Below are 17482 nucleotides of genomic sequence, written 5' to 3'. Positions count from 1 at the left end.
TCAGAAAGTACAGGATTAATTAAGGTCAAATCCCAATGAAACGTGTAATCTATTTTTCTCAAGGAAAGAAGTTGTAGGAACCACAGGGTGAATTTTATAAACTAAAACCCAATTTTTAAAATGTTTAATTAAACTTAAAAGTTAATTTCCTTCATTTAAAGAGACAGACACGGCATAATTTAAAATGTGCAGGTGTATAGTCAAACAGGAAACATTCACCGTTTCTGTGAACGACTGTGATTTATATTGGGGATGAACCAACCCAAACATCTAACAGTCCAGGCATGTCTAAAACTATGAGGACTACATTTATTAACATCTAACCCTAAAAGTTAGTCTTTGGGAAACTGTTCAGTTTGGGTCTAGTAGTGTACCATTCTTCAAAGATGTGAGTTTCGATGGGAAAAGGTTGAAGAAGTCACCCTGTGGCTCAATGAACTCATTACTCCTGTTTCAATGCTTTGTAAAACTGTCATTCTCAGATAATGGAATCATAAACAATGAAAATAGTTTGCTGAGTTCCTGAATCTCTTACAAAGCAGATTCTTTGGGGGCAGGAAGGGAGAGGGATCAGGTCATTTTTTGGTAATAATCCCCTGATAATTTTCATATCATATCATAAAGTCTAAGGAGAAATGTAAAAGGATCTCCCCCAGTTGTCTTATTGCTCCAGCTAAGACTTCAAGTACTGCATTGAGCAGGTATGGAGAGAGAGGACAGCATTGTCTTGTTTCTCATTTTAGTAGAATTGCTTTGACTTTCTCTCCATTTATTTTGATGTTGGCTATGAGCTTTTTGTAAACTGCCTTTATTATGTTTAGGTATGTCTTTTGTATCCCTAATCTAAGATGTTTATCATAAAGGGTATTAGGTGTCCAAAGAGTTTTCTGCATCTAATGGGATGATCATTCAGTACTTGACTTTCAGTTTCTTTATAAGATGGATTACATTTATCAATTTACATATTCTGAACCATCTCTACATCTCTGTACTGGCTGCTTTTGTGTGTCAACTTGATTCAAGCTAGAGTCATCAGAGGAAGGAGCTTCAGATGAGAAAATGCTTCCTTGAGATCCAGCTGTAAGGCATTTTCTCATTTAGTGGTCACTAGAGGAGGGCCCAGCCCATGGAGGGTAGTGCCATCATCCCTGGGTTGCTAGTCCTGGGTTCTGTAAGAAGGTAAGCTGAGAAAGCCATATCAAACAAGCCAGTAAAGAGCACCCCTCCATGCCCTCTGCATAAGCTCCTGTTTCCAATATTCTGCCCTGTTTGAGTTTCTGTTCTGCCCTCCTTCAGAGATGAACAGCCATGCTGAAGTGTAAGCTTCATAAACCCTTTCCTCCCCAACTGCATTTTGGTCATGGTATTTTAGTCACAGCAATAGAAACCCTGACTAAGACAAGTCTCAGAGATGAATCCTACTCACTGAACATAGACACATAATCTTAACTACTCAGGACCCATATTTCCCAACATTGGCATTGCAGGGATGATTATATACCTCTGCAGGGAAACTGGAGTACAGATAAGTTCAAAGAAAAATGACAAAGAAGTTCAATGGCCATTCCATTTGTCAGAATGTTTTGTCTGTAACTACTGTCTAACACTATAGTTAGCTGGAAATCTGTAAACCTAAATTGTTTGATGGTAAATGTAATCCTAAATTAAGATGGCAGTAATCATATCAATAATACAAAATGATCTGAACAACTGATAGCTTTTTCTTCCACTCCACGTGTGATTTTTAATTGAATTTGTAAGTTTCTAGAGATGTGGGAATCTAAGCAAACCATCTAATGTTTCTGAGCTTCCGTTCCTTCCCCTGTGGAATGACAATCCCAGCAACTGTCTGCGAAGATGTCTTTGCTGATCTCAAACCAGAGAGGCATAGCTTTCCCACGTTCTCCCCACCACCCAGAAAACAGAATAGTCGCAGTATCTATCCCCTACGTAGCTACTAGACATACACATCAGAAGCAAGTAACAAGATCCCTTAAATATAGTCTTAGAATCTAACAGAAACCATGTTCTAAGATCAAGTTTTGGAAAATAAATAGTATTAAGTATCCAAATCATCTATTCAGTCCCTAGTACCAACTACCGCATGTTTTGTGGTCATAATGAGAGCTGTTGTCCTCACCTCTTGTTCACCACCAGCAGAAACTACCTCCTTAACCTGTGAGCCAGAATAAATCTCCTTGTGCTTCACTTGCTTTAGTCAGATTTTCTTTGGTCACAGTGTCTGAGAAGCCATCAATGTCCAAGTGTTCCTCTACTGGCCTACCGTCAGCACATCCCTGCACCTCTCCTCCCGCCACTCACAATCCCGTGCATTTGAGAGGGGATGTATCCATCTCTTCTCTTGCTCAAACCAAATTCTTGATAGAAACAGCATAAAGGAAGAGGGATTTATGCCCTCTCCTGGCTCAGATAATATGACATCATGGCAGGGAAGATGCGATTTCTGATGTTCCATCTGAGAATGACTGGGATTTGGAACTGTAAGACGAGATAAAGCTTTCAGTCCTTTATTTGCTCTGTCAGGTGTTTTGTCACAGCATATGACGGGTTAATATATGAGCAGTCCTCTGTTGGCCCACAGCCCTCTCATGCTACCTTCTGCGCCCACCCACCCCATTTGTTTGCTCTTCTTACACCACCAACGCCGTTAAGAAACAGAGAGAACCATAAGCAGTCACCATGATGACACTCAAGGCTCACCTTCCAGCAACCCACTTCTTCCAGCAAAACCCCACATACTAAAGGCCTTACAACCTTTAAAACCAATTCCACCAGCCAGGGACCAAGTATCCAAACATATGAGCAGTCCAGACACTTCCCATTCAAACCATATCTGAGAGGTAAAACCTACATGCCAACCAATGTTGAAGGGGAAAAATCTCAGATTAGAATGTTTACGTTGTTAATATATTTTCATGTAAAGTATACTGAATAGAATTATTAAGTCTCAGAAGTACAAATGGATGGACTTTGAGTAGGAAACAGATAAGAAGACACATACCACTTAAGTAGGCATTTCAGTTCTCTATAAAGTAGACATTAAGAAAAATAAATGCCTGTCCTCTAATAAGGGTAGTAATAACTAGGGATCCCATCATTTTAACTGGAATTTGGGACTTTATGTTGCACAAACAGATGAGAAATGTCAAATAAAGTTCAAGGGCAAGTTATGCAAATGGAAAATTAATGGCTTTATTTTTCTCTGTTAGGCATCATTTCCTAAGTGCTGGAAGCAAAGTGTGTGTTTAAACCACATTTAGATTTATCTTTGACATCTTTCTAAAGAAAAATAGGAATTAAAATGCAATTTATGTATACTGTATTCTTGTACTTCATTCTCTTTCCATTTGTTTAGCACTAATGTTTTAGGGAGAGCTATTTTTTAAGAAAATGTCAAAGAGAACAAATTACTCAAAATGGTACTGTTGGTTCTTAGTAGGCCGTTTTACTTTATGGTAGTGTAATAGATTCCCTAAATATTAGGACATATTTTTAACAATTTTTCAAGCTAATTTTCATGACTCATGATAAGAAAACTGAATGATTAGGAGAAACATACTGGAAAAAAAAGGAAAAACACTACACTTCTGTACCAACCAGCCATTTCTCCAGGGCAACTTTAAATCTAAGTCAAGCCACAAATGAATTGAGACTGCTAGCCTCATGTTGTCCTTTGGAAAACTATGTATATCACAAACTCTGTATACGTTCTGACATAGTTGGCAGCCACTCTTTGAAATAGGCTCTGAATCAACTGAGCATAGAAACTCAATTTGCCCAAGGATATACTGGCCTTTAAGCCAGTTTTCTCGGGTAGAACAATGGAGAAATCTTCCAACATCTATAATTTTATGTATACTACAACTGTGCCAACCTTGGTTTCAGTCATAAGCTGCCCTTAAAATGATTATCTATACTGTTTAGGTACAGAAGTATAATAAATGTGCTTTTAAGCTTACTTGAACACATATTTTTAGAGGGCTGATTTCACTACATAGTTTCTGTTATTTCTCCCAGAAGATTGTTGGTTTTTTCCCCGTTATCTCTCCAGCAGCCCTGGTCATGCAGAATACCACCTGCTGCTCACACAGCCCTGTGACAGCCACTGCAGGTTGCTAATGGTAACACGTCCCCGGTAAACTGATGGCTCCCGATGTCTGATCTCGCCCAAGGGTGCCAAGGGTCTGTTCAGAGAAGGCATGATAAAGCTACTTAGGAATAGTGAGACCCAAATTAGGAATAAGTAGATGTGTAAGCAATTATCCATGGGCACATACTACCTTAAAATAATTGGAACCACTGTGCACATAGCTTAAAACTCCCTGATGCCTGCTATCAACTTATATCTTCACTTCTATGCTGGCTTTGTACAAATATTGGGGAAAAAAGCAAGAACACACTGTACATAGGCAGTAATTTTATATTAATACACTTTATTATTCTCTGATTTAGAAGTGATTTTGGAGCATGTCATTCAGAAATTTACCTTTAGAGAACTTCAATGTTAATTTATAAAACATACTAAAGCATAAGTACATATAAACATATATTGTGCATGCATTTGTAAGTGTAAATGTATACATATATATGTATATTGGGAGAGATTTGGGGACTATTGCCAGGGTCTCAGAAATGGTCTACACACGTTTTGCCACTCAAATACACATCAATTAATCCTCTGTTTTCTCCGTGTTTACTTACTTTTTCTCTTGCTGTGATAAACACTATGACCAAGGCAACGTATAGAAGGAAGAGCTTCTTGGCATTTTTGGGTCCAGAGAGAGAAGGGCCTGCCTCCGTTGCAGTGTAGAAAGATGGCAGTGGGCAGGCATGGTGGCGGGAGCTGGAGGCTGAGAGCTCACATTTAAACCATGAACAGGAAGCAGGGAGAGTAGACTGGAAATGGCTTGAGTCTTCGGGTTCTCAAAGGTTTGTCTCTCCAGTGACACAATCCCTCCAACAAACCCACAATTTCTAAACCTCCACAAGTAGTGCCACAGAATAGGTGCCAAGTTTAAGTGAGAATATGGGGGATATCTCATTGAAACCTCCATGTTCTATTCTCTGGTCCCCGGAGTCTGACAGTCAAATCATCATGAGAAACGCATTCAGTTCAACTTCAAAAGTCCCCACTGACTTTCACACCAAGACATCTGAAGAGCAAAGGTACACTGTCTCTATGGGCTGGCTTTTGGCTGTTTTATTTTGGTTTGTTTTTTCATAATTTTTTTTTATTTCAGATATTCTAAAATGTTAACTGTGAAATTTTCAATGACCTTAAATGAGTGAGAAAACTAGCTAGCCAGGCTTACTACTGCTCAAGTTTATTTTATATTTTATCATAGTGACTCGCTAACATTGGTCCCATAAATTTAAAATTTTATGCCCACCATCTTCAGTAGATGTCAGTGAAGACAGTACATTAACACTCAGAGTTAACAAAAGAAAGGGAGAGAGGAAGTGTGCAAAGAAGGAAGGAAGGAAAGAGGAAGGAAGGAAGGAAGGAAGACCATTATACTACAACCAGCCTGTGGACGGGTGTAGTTATGGCCATTAGAGTAATTCTCTTATCACCAGCTAAGTCCACTGAGCTCTGGGAGGGGCTGCTCCAATGGCCTTGTGTATCTCTAATACGAATTAGACATAAGCAAGGGACTTAAATTGCTCATACTGTATCTTAAGTTATTCTAATTTCCTTTCCCACTCCGATTTTAATGTATCCAAATCATCTTTATGATATACATGAAGTTTGAAAATGTCAGCCAAAATCCAAATTCCAGAATTTTATTAACAGCAAATAGTTGAGTCACGCACATCGTTGTGAGAGCAACAGAGCTCTATGTGTTCTCCAGGGCCTTTGCCTACAGGGATCCATCAGACAGTTAAGTACAACAGGTGCTCACCCATGGGCAGTCCTGGTTTGGGTAATGTTTCTCTCACCTGCAGTGGGTGGCAAACTGGGAAAGTTTGTTTCCTAGCTGAATGGATTAAGGGAAGGGGTTTGCTTTGCATCCATAAAGCATGCTGTGCTGGTGTCAAACACAATATAGCTATACAGTCAAGAAGCTCTTTGTATCTCGTATGTGATAACGCAAACCTGCATAAGTTGCTTGGCACGGTGACACCCCCCCCCCTTGTAATACCACAAATCAAGGACTTGTCTCCTGCCTCCAAAGTAAAGCTTACAGTTACAGCTAACTCTGTATAGGACACTCAAGCCATACTTAAAATAAAAAGAGCTCTGTTCTTCTCGGGATTTTGGCATTCAAATGCCAGTACTCAAATACCAAACTCCTTATCAGCATGTAGACTGAAGGAAAGGAAATAAAATAAAATAAATGGTACATTAAAATTGTTAAACTCCATCTACCTGGATTTACCTAGTCATTAATGGGGTGTGTGTACACTGAAGAGCCCCCCTTTCTCAAGCAGACAGCAGTGATACACATTTTACTCCAACCTGGGATTGCTAATGTGTCTTAAGATTTCCAAGACAGCAATATTTATGCTGTTGAGTGCCTTGATGTGTACTGTGAACTGGGTTTCTTTGAATACATTTTAGAATTGATTTCTTCTGAAGATACAGCATGTTACCACCGTAGCAAGGGAAATAATTAGATTTGGTCATAGTGCTTATCCAGAAGCGAACCCAACTCTTCAGTGACTATAAACAAATAAAGTTCAGAATAATGATAGATTTCAGAAAAACGAGCGATACATTAAAATGAAACAATGGCTATTTAAACCTAAAGATGATCCTCGTTGCTGGATTTGGTGTTCTAAATTCCCCCTTCCTTCTCTGTCATCCTTTCTCTTTCTTTTAATCTGCTGTATAATGCTTCAGAACCAGTGCCCGCCTGCAGCGATATTTTGTTTTTATTAAATTTCAAACCCCGAATTTGCTCAACAGAACAAAGAAAACTATTTTGAAACTTTGATCATATCACCAAATTTCCACTCTAGAAGGGCTATAAATTCTGCAGGCCAAATTCGGCCCTTATTCTCTAAGAAAAGGTAGTCATTTGAATTCTGGGGGAATTGGGATTTTTGGGTGTCTGAGAAGTATCTAGACCTTACTTTCAAATAATGAGCTGGAAACTTGTATGGCCCAAAGTTAAGTCCTCCAATGAACTGTATATATTAAAGCCAAGCCTCCGTCTTCAAAGGCACCTCGCAGTGGGCAGAACGCTAAGATGAAAGGCTGATGAAGAGAGAGAATGAAAGCTTAAAGATGTTTATTGTAAAAGTAGGTGCAAAGTTTTTTTTTTTAAAAAAAAGATCATTTTAGGATTTCACAAGGAATTTCTAAAGAGTTTTGTGTTTTATGAGTTAATAATTTGATTTGGGGTGATTTACCCAGCTTTCTCTCCTGTTATGGTTTATAATTGTTTTATACTCTGTAAAAGAAAAAGTCACCAAATCCAAGAAAACTAGAAAAAAGCTGACCTCTCCAGAAACCGTCTATGAATTGATTCAGACTAATGCCATGACCTTTTGATTTTTTGAGGTTTCTCCTAAAAGGCCTCCAAGGAGTAAAGGGCATGATATAGTCTTTTGTGGGGGGATAGACTGGTTAAAACCTTTGACAGAATAGTTTCAGAAAATACAAGCACACCTCACCTTAGGTGGTAGCCATGGAGGATCTGTTCCAACCGCACCCAGACACAGGCACTCAGCCAATGTCTAACCCATAGACAAGTTGATGTAGGATGTAGGATGTCAGAAAAATGGGTGATAATTTTACCAAGTTGGTTAGAGTTTCAGTCTCCAGGAACATGTCTGTTTATCTAGATATTCTGTGTTTGGGGGATTTGCGCTGGGACGAGTTTTTTCATGTATGTACTGTTTGAAGGCAAGTCTCACCATGTTCTTGCACTTCTGGTACTGGAGCATGGCACCTTTGTGTCCCTGCCATCCCACATCAGTTATGTTATTCCCTTCCACCCCCACCCACCCTGCAACACATCAAACTCCTTGATGAAAGTAGGAGGAAAAGTGGCCGCTCTGACATCCTCCCATGATTGTGCTGATGATGTTGTCTTCTTCTCGTCTGTATTGTGTTACTTGTTTACTGTACACACTCTGCTGAGCATTGCCAACATATGACAAGCACCAGCAGGGAGTCGGCTGAAAAACCTGCCTTTGCCACAGGTGAGAGCGTAAACATAGATGCAGGGACAAACATTAACAAAACAAACATGGAAATTAAGATGGGAAGGGAGAGTATAGAGTAAGGCATTGGTTGGTTGGGTATCTTGAGTCTCCTATTTGGACTACCAGACTCTAGATGGGCAACATTCAATACAACAACTACAGGAATGGCTTCAGTCTTTTGTGTGACTATCTGAGGTCTTTGAACTCATGAAACGTAAGAATAGTGGCGCTTAGAAAGCTGACAAACTCTATAAAACTTAAGAATAAAATTCTCAGGTTGGGGAAATAGTTCAGCTGGTTAGTGCTTGTCTTATCACCATGAAGATCAAACTTCAGCCCCTAGGACCCAGATCAAAATGCCAGGAACCAGACATAGGGGACACATGATTACAGCCCAGGCAATGAGGAGACAGAACTTGGGGTTCCCTGGCAAGCAGCGCTAGCCTAATTGGTATATTCTGGGCCAATGAGACAACCTCTCTCCAAAGTTTATGGTCTTCCTAAGGATAACAACCAAAATTGTCCTCTGACCTCCATGAACTACATGCACCTGTATATACACATATATATGAACATACAGCCATAAATACACAATAAAAATGAACTAAAACAAAATTCTCAGATTAATAATCTTATTTTATATCCAATGTTCTTAGTCACAAAGGGAATTGTAAAATTTATTTGCAAGCCTATGAAAATAAACTCATTTACATAGCTAAGCATGTCACAATGCAGAGAAATATCCATGTCCTTCTTTGCTTATTCCTATAACAGTACCGTTCCTTCATGCCACCTTGTATAAAATAAGTAACTAGCAACAGCTAACACACATACTGTTGGCAGAAGTTTCTGTCCCACCAGAAGTTCCCACACTGAGGCAAAATATAAATTACAAATGTTCACCCAATAATTCAGGCTTATTGTTAACTAGCTCTTACATTTTAAGTTCACTCATATCCTTTATTTACCCTCTGCCACATGGAGGTACCTTTATTAACATGGCACATTCATCTCCTGCTCCCTCTGCATCTGCCTGGCAACTCACAACTCTGCCCTTCTTCCCAGCGTTCTCCTTTTTGACTCTCCTGCCTAACCTTATTCTATTCAGCTATGGTCCAGTCGCTTCTTTATTAAACCAATTACAGTAACATATATTCATACAGTGTAAAGGAACATTCCACAGCAACATACTATCTATATTTAAATGTCTTTGGTTATCAAAAATGTCATTGCATGGTTAATCTGTTGAGTTGGGGTCAATAAATGTCTAACAGTCCATTCTTTTTTACCATGTCTTTCCTAAGGTTTAATAACCTGGCCTTTTAAATGATATTTATTTGTTTATGAGATTCAAAACATGAATCAAGGCATGGAATTCCATTCACAGGTGTGCTGTCTTACACCTCGTCATCTCATTGGCTGTATCACATAGAGTGATGGGAAGATTGATTGGTGTATTCACACGATGTCTGCTAATCTATCCACTATCAAGATCCTTGTTCTTTTACCTCAAAATCCTAGTATCCTTAGTTGATAGCTGGCTCAGTCCAACATTCCATTAGGGCTGGCAAAAGAGTGATTTTATAAAGCTATCTTTTCTTCGATGACTCATCTAAATGCCGCATATCAATTTGTCTGTAAGTCACAACCATGACACTCTTCTCCTAGACAACAAGAATGGGTACAATGATTTCTGACACCAAATGAAGTCACAGACCATGTAGACATCACAGAATTCACAAAAGCCTCGAGGCAAGATATTGAGCAAGATGAGTTATGGAGACTTCCTTAACAGTTATCAAAACAATGTCTGTGTCATTAGTTTTGTCCTGGTGTAGATGAAAAGAACAAGATCATACCTGGTGGCGAGTCTGTCCTGAGATATTTGGTCCTCACCCATATGGTGCACTATTTTTCTTCTCTTAATATTATGAAGTTGTCCTCCGAGCTCTCTACAGGTTTCCTCTATTAGATTACATCGCAAGGCCACACGGCTAATGTTGAGCCAGTTTCTTGCTTTATATAAAAGTTGAGCCGGCAGAAAGATGAAAATTCCTTTCAAGCCCTGGTGTCTTCTGTCTTCCCCCAAATCAAGCCGATCCAGGAGAATTAAATGTGAGCTGAAATAAGCTTATCCCCTGGAAGGCCCCAGGGCAGATGTAAGGTTCCATCAAGAATTAGTAAAGGCTCACAGAATGAAATAAATACTTGTTTCAAATATAATTTGGGGGACATTGTGGACTAACACCAACCTAATCTGGGAGAGAACAGAAACAAGTTCATCTTTCAAATACACAAGACTCTTTTCTACACTAGCTAGGAAATTGACTCCTACCCACTAACCACAGAAGTAGAAAATGTGGTCTCTACCTGACCAATGGAGACTTCTCTTTAAGTCACCTCTGCTACTTTGAGACTGTCTGAGGAATGCAACCAAGCATCTCTCTGTTTCCCATGGAGTAAGGGATAAAGAATAAATCCTCCTTCTCACTTCCTTGTGTCTCTGCCTCTCTCCTTTACCCCCTTTACCATATAAACCTTTTCTTAAAAAATGTCTTACATTTCAACACTGTTATTTTTTAAAATGGGATTTTTATATGAAGGCTTTTTTTTTCCACACTCATTGTTTCCAGGTATTTTTCTTTTCTGGAAGCTAAAAACTGCAGAAGTGGTTTGGATACCCATGAATTTGCATTCACTTCATCTCATTTATGAGAGAGGGTACTAGCTTTGGTGCCAGGGAGGATGAGGTTATGGTCATAGCTATTTCTCCAGTTTGCATTGGTCTCCCCTCTCCAAACTCCAGATTTCTCTTCAGTAAAATTAAGCTTATATTTACCTTTTGGAGTTAAGTGATGCATGGAAAATACTTGAATCAGTACCTGTAGTAGAGAGGACACTCGATAAATGACTCCATAGTAGCAGCTACTATTGTTAGAAAGAACCCAGTTACTAGCACTAAATAAACTCTATAAATTTGAAATTTTTACATGAAGCAAATGCAGCCTTTGAATAAGTTCCACCTGCCCCATACTCATGCATGCATGAGAGGTCATTTCCCTATTTGTTCTAACGTCTCTTTGCATTTTGCTACCTGGGACTGTACTGTGGGCTGATGAGGTGTCTCTGGGTAGGGTCAAAAGAAACAGTTTCAAACCTCCCAAACACTTCCCTATTGCCTAGCACAAACTCCAACCTCTAATGTAATGTAATGTAATGAATCTAAGCCAATATCTCTGGGAAGTAGAATAAGACATCTTTGTAGACAGAAGTTTCTATTCCACCCAGTCCCACAGCTGTTCAGTCCCAAAGAAAAACACAGAGACTTACATTAATTATAAACTGTTTGGCCTATTAGCTCAGGTTTATTATTAACTAGCTCTTACAACTTAAAATTAACCCATAATTCTTATTTATGTTTAGCCATGCATCTTGGTACCTTTTCTCAGTAAGGCATTCTCATCTTGCTTCCTCTGTAGCTGGATGACCACTAAATCTCTGCTATTCATCTTCCCAGAATTCTCCTAGTCTGGTTGCCCTACCTATACTGCCTGGCTACTGACCAAACAGTGTTTTATTAAACCAATATGAGTGACAAATCTTTACAGACTATTATCCCATAGCATCTCTCCGTTTTTTATTTTCAAAACAAGACCATGAATCTAATCTTCTTTGTTTAGCTTTTTTCCTGATCATTGTCCATAATAACTTGTAACCAACACACTAAACAAAGACAAGCATCCATAATCATCTATCAGCTTTGATCATGGAGATGCTGAGAGAGCTGTGCTTCTTTGGTTTTGCAACCAGGCTCAGCTCTAGACATGGATATCAACTATTTAACTACTTTGGGCTGTTTGGCCTGTTCTCTACAGGCCCTTCCCTAATTTGATCTAATTTTGGCTCTGTTGTGAGTCCCAAACTCATCACATAGACAGGCAATGTCCCTTCCACCTGTCACTCCCTTCACCAGGATGATTGAAGGAGCCTACACTATAGACTTCTGGACTCCAGCACATTGGTATAAACATTGCTATAGGCTGAATGACTTCTTTATGGATTGCTTTGACTTCTCTGTTTCTCAATGCATAACCAATATAGGACTTTTAGTTGATACACTATATAGAACCCAGTCTCAGTGGTAGAAGCCAGTTACACCCAATCTGTACAGTATTTGGGCTTGTGAGTCTAGATGTGTCCCAGCCGAACCAATAGCTCCTCATGATGATTTATAGTTAGCATTAAGTTGGCACGATCTAAGGTCATCTAGCAGACAAACCCCTTGGCATGGCTGTGAGAAAGTGTCTAGAGTAGGTCACTTGAGATAGGAAGATATTGTCTTGCTTCCTCTTCTTGTGATAAAATGCCCAACCAAAAGCAAGTTGAGGGCAAAAAGGTTTAATTTGTCCCACAGTTCAAAGTTGAAGATTATAGTTCATGATGGCAGAGGAGCCACAGAAGCAGGAGCTTACGGCAGATGGTGAGGTGACATCCACAGTGAACAGCAGAAGGCGTGGGTGCTTATTTCACTTTCTCCAATTTTTTATTTTTAAGGTTTTTTTTTTATTTTACATATCAACCACAGCACTCCCTTCCTCCCCTCCTTCTTCTCTCCTCTTCCCTATCCAATCCTCAGAAAGGGTAAGGCCTCCCCTGGGGAGGCAACAAAGCCTGGCACATTAGGTTGAGGTAGGACCAAGCCTCTGCATCAAGGCTAAGCAAAGCTTCACCATAGGGAATGGGCTCCAAAAATTGAATTATTACCATTGTGTGTGTATCTGTGTGTGTACACATGCATGCACGCACATGTTTGCATTTATGTGATGGTGGAGTATGCATGCCACAATGCTTTTGTAGAAATAAGAAGCCAAGTCTGAAGACTGAACTCTCTCTTTCTACCTTTAAGAGGATCTAAAAATGAAACTTAAGCCACCAGCTTTCACAGCAAGAACCTCTATATAATGTCTTATCATAGTTCAAGAAAGTATTTTATATCTCTTCAATATTTTATAGCTAGATAATTGGGATGCCTGGTTTAACTCCTCTTGTTATCATGTGTTATCAGTCAAAGTTTAAGGCACCTAAGTCTCTGGGATCTATTGGTCACTTTTATTGCCATTCTACCCAAAATACCCGGCAAAAGCAATGTAGGAAAGAAAGCATTTGTTTTCCTAGATATTTCAAGTGATTCTGTCCATCCTCAAAGGAAGGATGCTGTAGGACAGCCAATACATGTCACAGCAGTCAGAAGTAGAGGAACGAACAAGCTAGAACTGAGCTGCCTTTGTTCCATCTAGGCCTCCAGTCCAGGGGCTGGCGCTGCCCACAGTCAGGCTGAGGCTTCTCCTCTTCAGTCACTTCTCGCTGACAAAGTCATACACGCATATATTCCAGACATGTCCAAAGGAGATCATTAATCTAGGCATTTCATAATCAAGTTGACAATAAAAAAAAAGTAGCTATCACATGAGCCTTCATCTTCGGACGACTGATATTCACCGAGAATAACATTTTCTTGCATTTGATTTCCTAGAATTGCTCAACACATTTTCCACCCTCCTATCCAAGGCCTCAGAAATCCCTAAGTATAACCGGCACCATGTGCACTAACTAAAAACCTCATTAAGATATTCTAATGTGAATGAAAAGGAATTTAGGCTACCTAAACACACAAAAATAAACTTACCTAAATTAAGCCTACTAGTGTTTTACAACAAAGAAAATGCATAATAAATTAGTAAGAACCAAACCAAATAAGGTACTATTATTTCCTTAATTATAGGAAAGTGGAAGGTCTACTTCTCACTTTGCAGAAATCTCATCCAGGTGGGTAAACAGTTTGCAAGTTTGGATACCACCTGACAAGAAACAATTAAGAAACTCAGTGTTTAATTTGCTAATTTGTTGCCTGATTTAAATTAAAGATAAATTAAGACGTGTTCTTTATTTATTAGCAAGATTCCGGTAAACAAAGTTTAGAGGAATAAATAGAATTGAATTTCTTTGTGACTGATTTTTAATTATGCACAAACTATGAGAGACAGCTCCCTCAACTTGTTCCCTTTAGAGTGATTTCAGAAAGCAAATCTCTGCACTACAATTGGTAGCTTTCAAAGAACACCTTCATCTCAAATATTCGTTATTAAAACTAAATAACATTCTAGGCAGCAATTCTGAGTTGTATCGATTCGTAAAACGAAATTACTAGCCATCATTTTCATATTCATATGTAAATAAAAGCGGAATGTGAAATTTCCAATATTTATAAAACAATTATAATTAATGAACACCCACTGTCAGTATCCACGGCAAGTTAATATGCCATGATGCTAAGAGTTACAGGGTAGCTGTAATTAAGCTTGTTAGGTTACCAAAAATTATTGGCACTATTGCTGACTTTAGAATTTTCTAAGAGAAACTTTATCCCAACTATCAAGATAAAAGAAAAAAAAACTACTCTTTTGTCTATCATCTTACACCTTTCACTTCCTGGGGCTCAATCTGAAAGGCAATGCACCTGCTTAACATCAAGCAATTGTTAGAACTCTCCTTGAGAATTTTTCCCCCCGTTGGTGATTCATAACCACCTCCTTTATGTGAGCCTATGATATATCTTTTAAAGTCTACGTTTTCAAGTTATTTCAGGGGCCCACCTAATCAGGGTTCCAGAAGCCCTGTGGACTTGCCTTGATCTCCTCCCAACTTGGATTTTTGTCTCAGCATCTTGCGACCTTGTCTCCTTCTCGCAGCTCAAACTACGGGTTGCAGCATTCACTGGTCCAAAGGACTAGGTCTGTGTTTGCTTCACACTATTTATTTGGAGAAGTTAAATAAATAAATAAAATTTTTTTAAAAAAACATATTCATTGTGAGCTATGAAATAGATGCAGCCCCAGTAGATGCCAAGAATCTACAGAGGCGTCTAAAGGGGTTTTTAAATATTAACACTCCACGGCTGCTTAGTTTTAAGGATGTATAGGAAGTAGTAATATCAGCCCTAAGAGAAAGAAGATCTAAACAGACAAGAGCAAGCCCCAAGCACATAAGGCTCAAGTCCTCTCTGTTTATGCTTTCTGTGTCCCTGCTCCTTGCCTGATGCCTTGTGTCATAAAAAACAATAACTGTCATCCTAGCACTTCAGGAGATGAGGGTAGGAGAATGACCAATACAAGACAGACCTTGTCTACAGAATGATTTCAAGGCCAACCTGAACATTTCGGGGAAGCCCGTTTCAAAATTAAAAGTAAGAATAAATTTTGGAGTTATACCTCTGTAGTACAGAAATTTACTAGCATCCTAGCACAGAAAAAATATTTAACAATTAAAAGCAAAGTGGAAAGGAAGAAAGAACAGGAAATACACAATATTCTCATCTTTAATGGCAGAGGAAACACATCTGGCAGGTTCCATGGATGGTAATGTCACAGAAAAGCATTGGCATGCTCTCATTTGACAGGCTCTCATGCTTTTGTCCTAAAGAGGCAGGGTGTCCAGTGGTAAGGAGTTGGCATCTCTGCTGAGCGCATGTGGGTCTGATCAGCTTGGATGAATTTGTAGTAGAAGCTGATAGCTCTCCTGCCATTTTGCTATACATCTGTAACGTTGTATATGGAATGTAGGTCAGAAGGATGTATGGGTTTCACAGAACTCCCACAACCAAGAGCCACGGACGTCTCAAGTCAAGGGAAAAGTGGGCATGCTCCCTCAAAGGTCCACTCTATCTGCTGGCCTCAAACACTTCTTGGCCCAGTGGTTGCCTTTTCCCTTGGTCTCACATTATTTTCCTTACGAATGTGTCTGTGTCAGAATTCTTTAGAAAAGTCACTCACTCGTGATGCAAGGAAGCTTAAACTAATAACTGCATCTTACTAGGACCAACTACCAAGATCTTATTTTTAAGTAAGGTCATGTTTACAGGTATGACGGGTTGGAATTCAGTATCTCTTTGGAACACACAGTTCTTCTCAGAACCAGGTTGTACTTAAGAGTATGGTTCTGGCAATGGAGGAGAGATGAATACACTATCTGTTCAGGTGTTCAGCACAAGGTATCACAAACTGAGACATTTATAAAGTAAAGAATCTTATTTGAACAGATATCTTGCAAATAAATGTAAAAAAATGAGTAGAAAGTGTTTTTCTAATGTTGAGGGTTTTTTTTTTTTAAAAAAAATAAAGTTAACTAGCTCCCAGTTCTGGAGGCTGGAAAATACAAAGGCATGGCAGGTGTTTGAGGGAAGGCAAGGACACTAATATTTCTCACAGCAGAAAAGACAAAGGACAATGAGCACAAACATGCAGAGATGACCACATGGATAGCAAAGGGATTCTGAAAAAACAAGCCCCTCCCTCCAGAGCAGTGGTTTTCAACCTCCCTAATTCTGTGACCCTTTAATATAGTTCCTCATGATGTCATGACCCCCAATCATAAAATCATTTTCATTGCTACTTCATAACTGCAAGTTTGCTACTGTTATGAATCATAATGTAAATACCTGTGTTTCTCTATAGTCTTAAAAAACCCCTGTGCAAGGTTTCACCCAAAAGGGTCACGACCTACAAGTTGAGAACCACTGCTCTAGATGGCCTCAATCCATCCATGACAGTAAAACTCTCACAATCTAAATACTCAAAACACTTCTGTACTGAGAATTAAGGTATCAATGCATTTTGGGGGCGGGATGGGTATTACTCTGAGCTCACTATAAACCTAGGCTAGACTGGAATCTGCAGTCCTCCTACCTCAAACTCCCATGTGCTGAAATCACAGACATGCACCAACATGCTTGCAAACACATGAACTATTGCTGAACATATTCCATGCATTAGCCCAAACATGGAGGACTATATAAATAATAGGTTTGGATAAAATAAATTTGAGATGTTTGTTACCAGCAAAGTGGGGATATCAAATGGGCAATTACAGAGTCATCAATCAAAATCCAGGAGACACAAGCTACATCCAAGCTAAGGAACATGAACTGGAGAGTTGTCAGTAAACAGATGGACAGTGTTTAAAGTCATAATTCTGGACAAGTTAAAGAAAACTGAGTCTTTTTTCATTCCAACGGAATGAAAGACCACAAGGTCATTGACAGTGACCAAAAGAATAAGAGGGAAAATAAGGCCAGGACCCTGCCACTCATCGCATTGGGAGCTGTGTATAGAATAAGCACCGTGACCTATATGTTTTTTAAACATTTCCTCTCTAATCCCTACAACGCTGATGAGCAAATGTTATCCTCATTTGTTCAGATGAGTGATGTCAAGCTTGTAGTATTTGAGAAACAGAAAGAGAAGAGGTGGGG

This window comes from Microtus pennsylvanicus, chromosome 9 (genome assembly GCF_037038515.1).
Source record: "Microtus pennsylvanicus isolate mMicPen1 chromosome 9, mMicPen1.hap1, whole genome shotgun sequence".
In the NCBI taxonomy this organism is placed as follows: Eukaryota; Metazoa; Chordata; class Mammalia; order Rodentia; family Cricetidae; genus Microtus; species Microtus pennsylvanicus.
The sequence above is the reverse complement of the archived record's forward strand: the minus strand, read 5'-3'. Positions refer to the sequence as shown.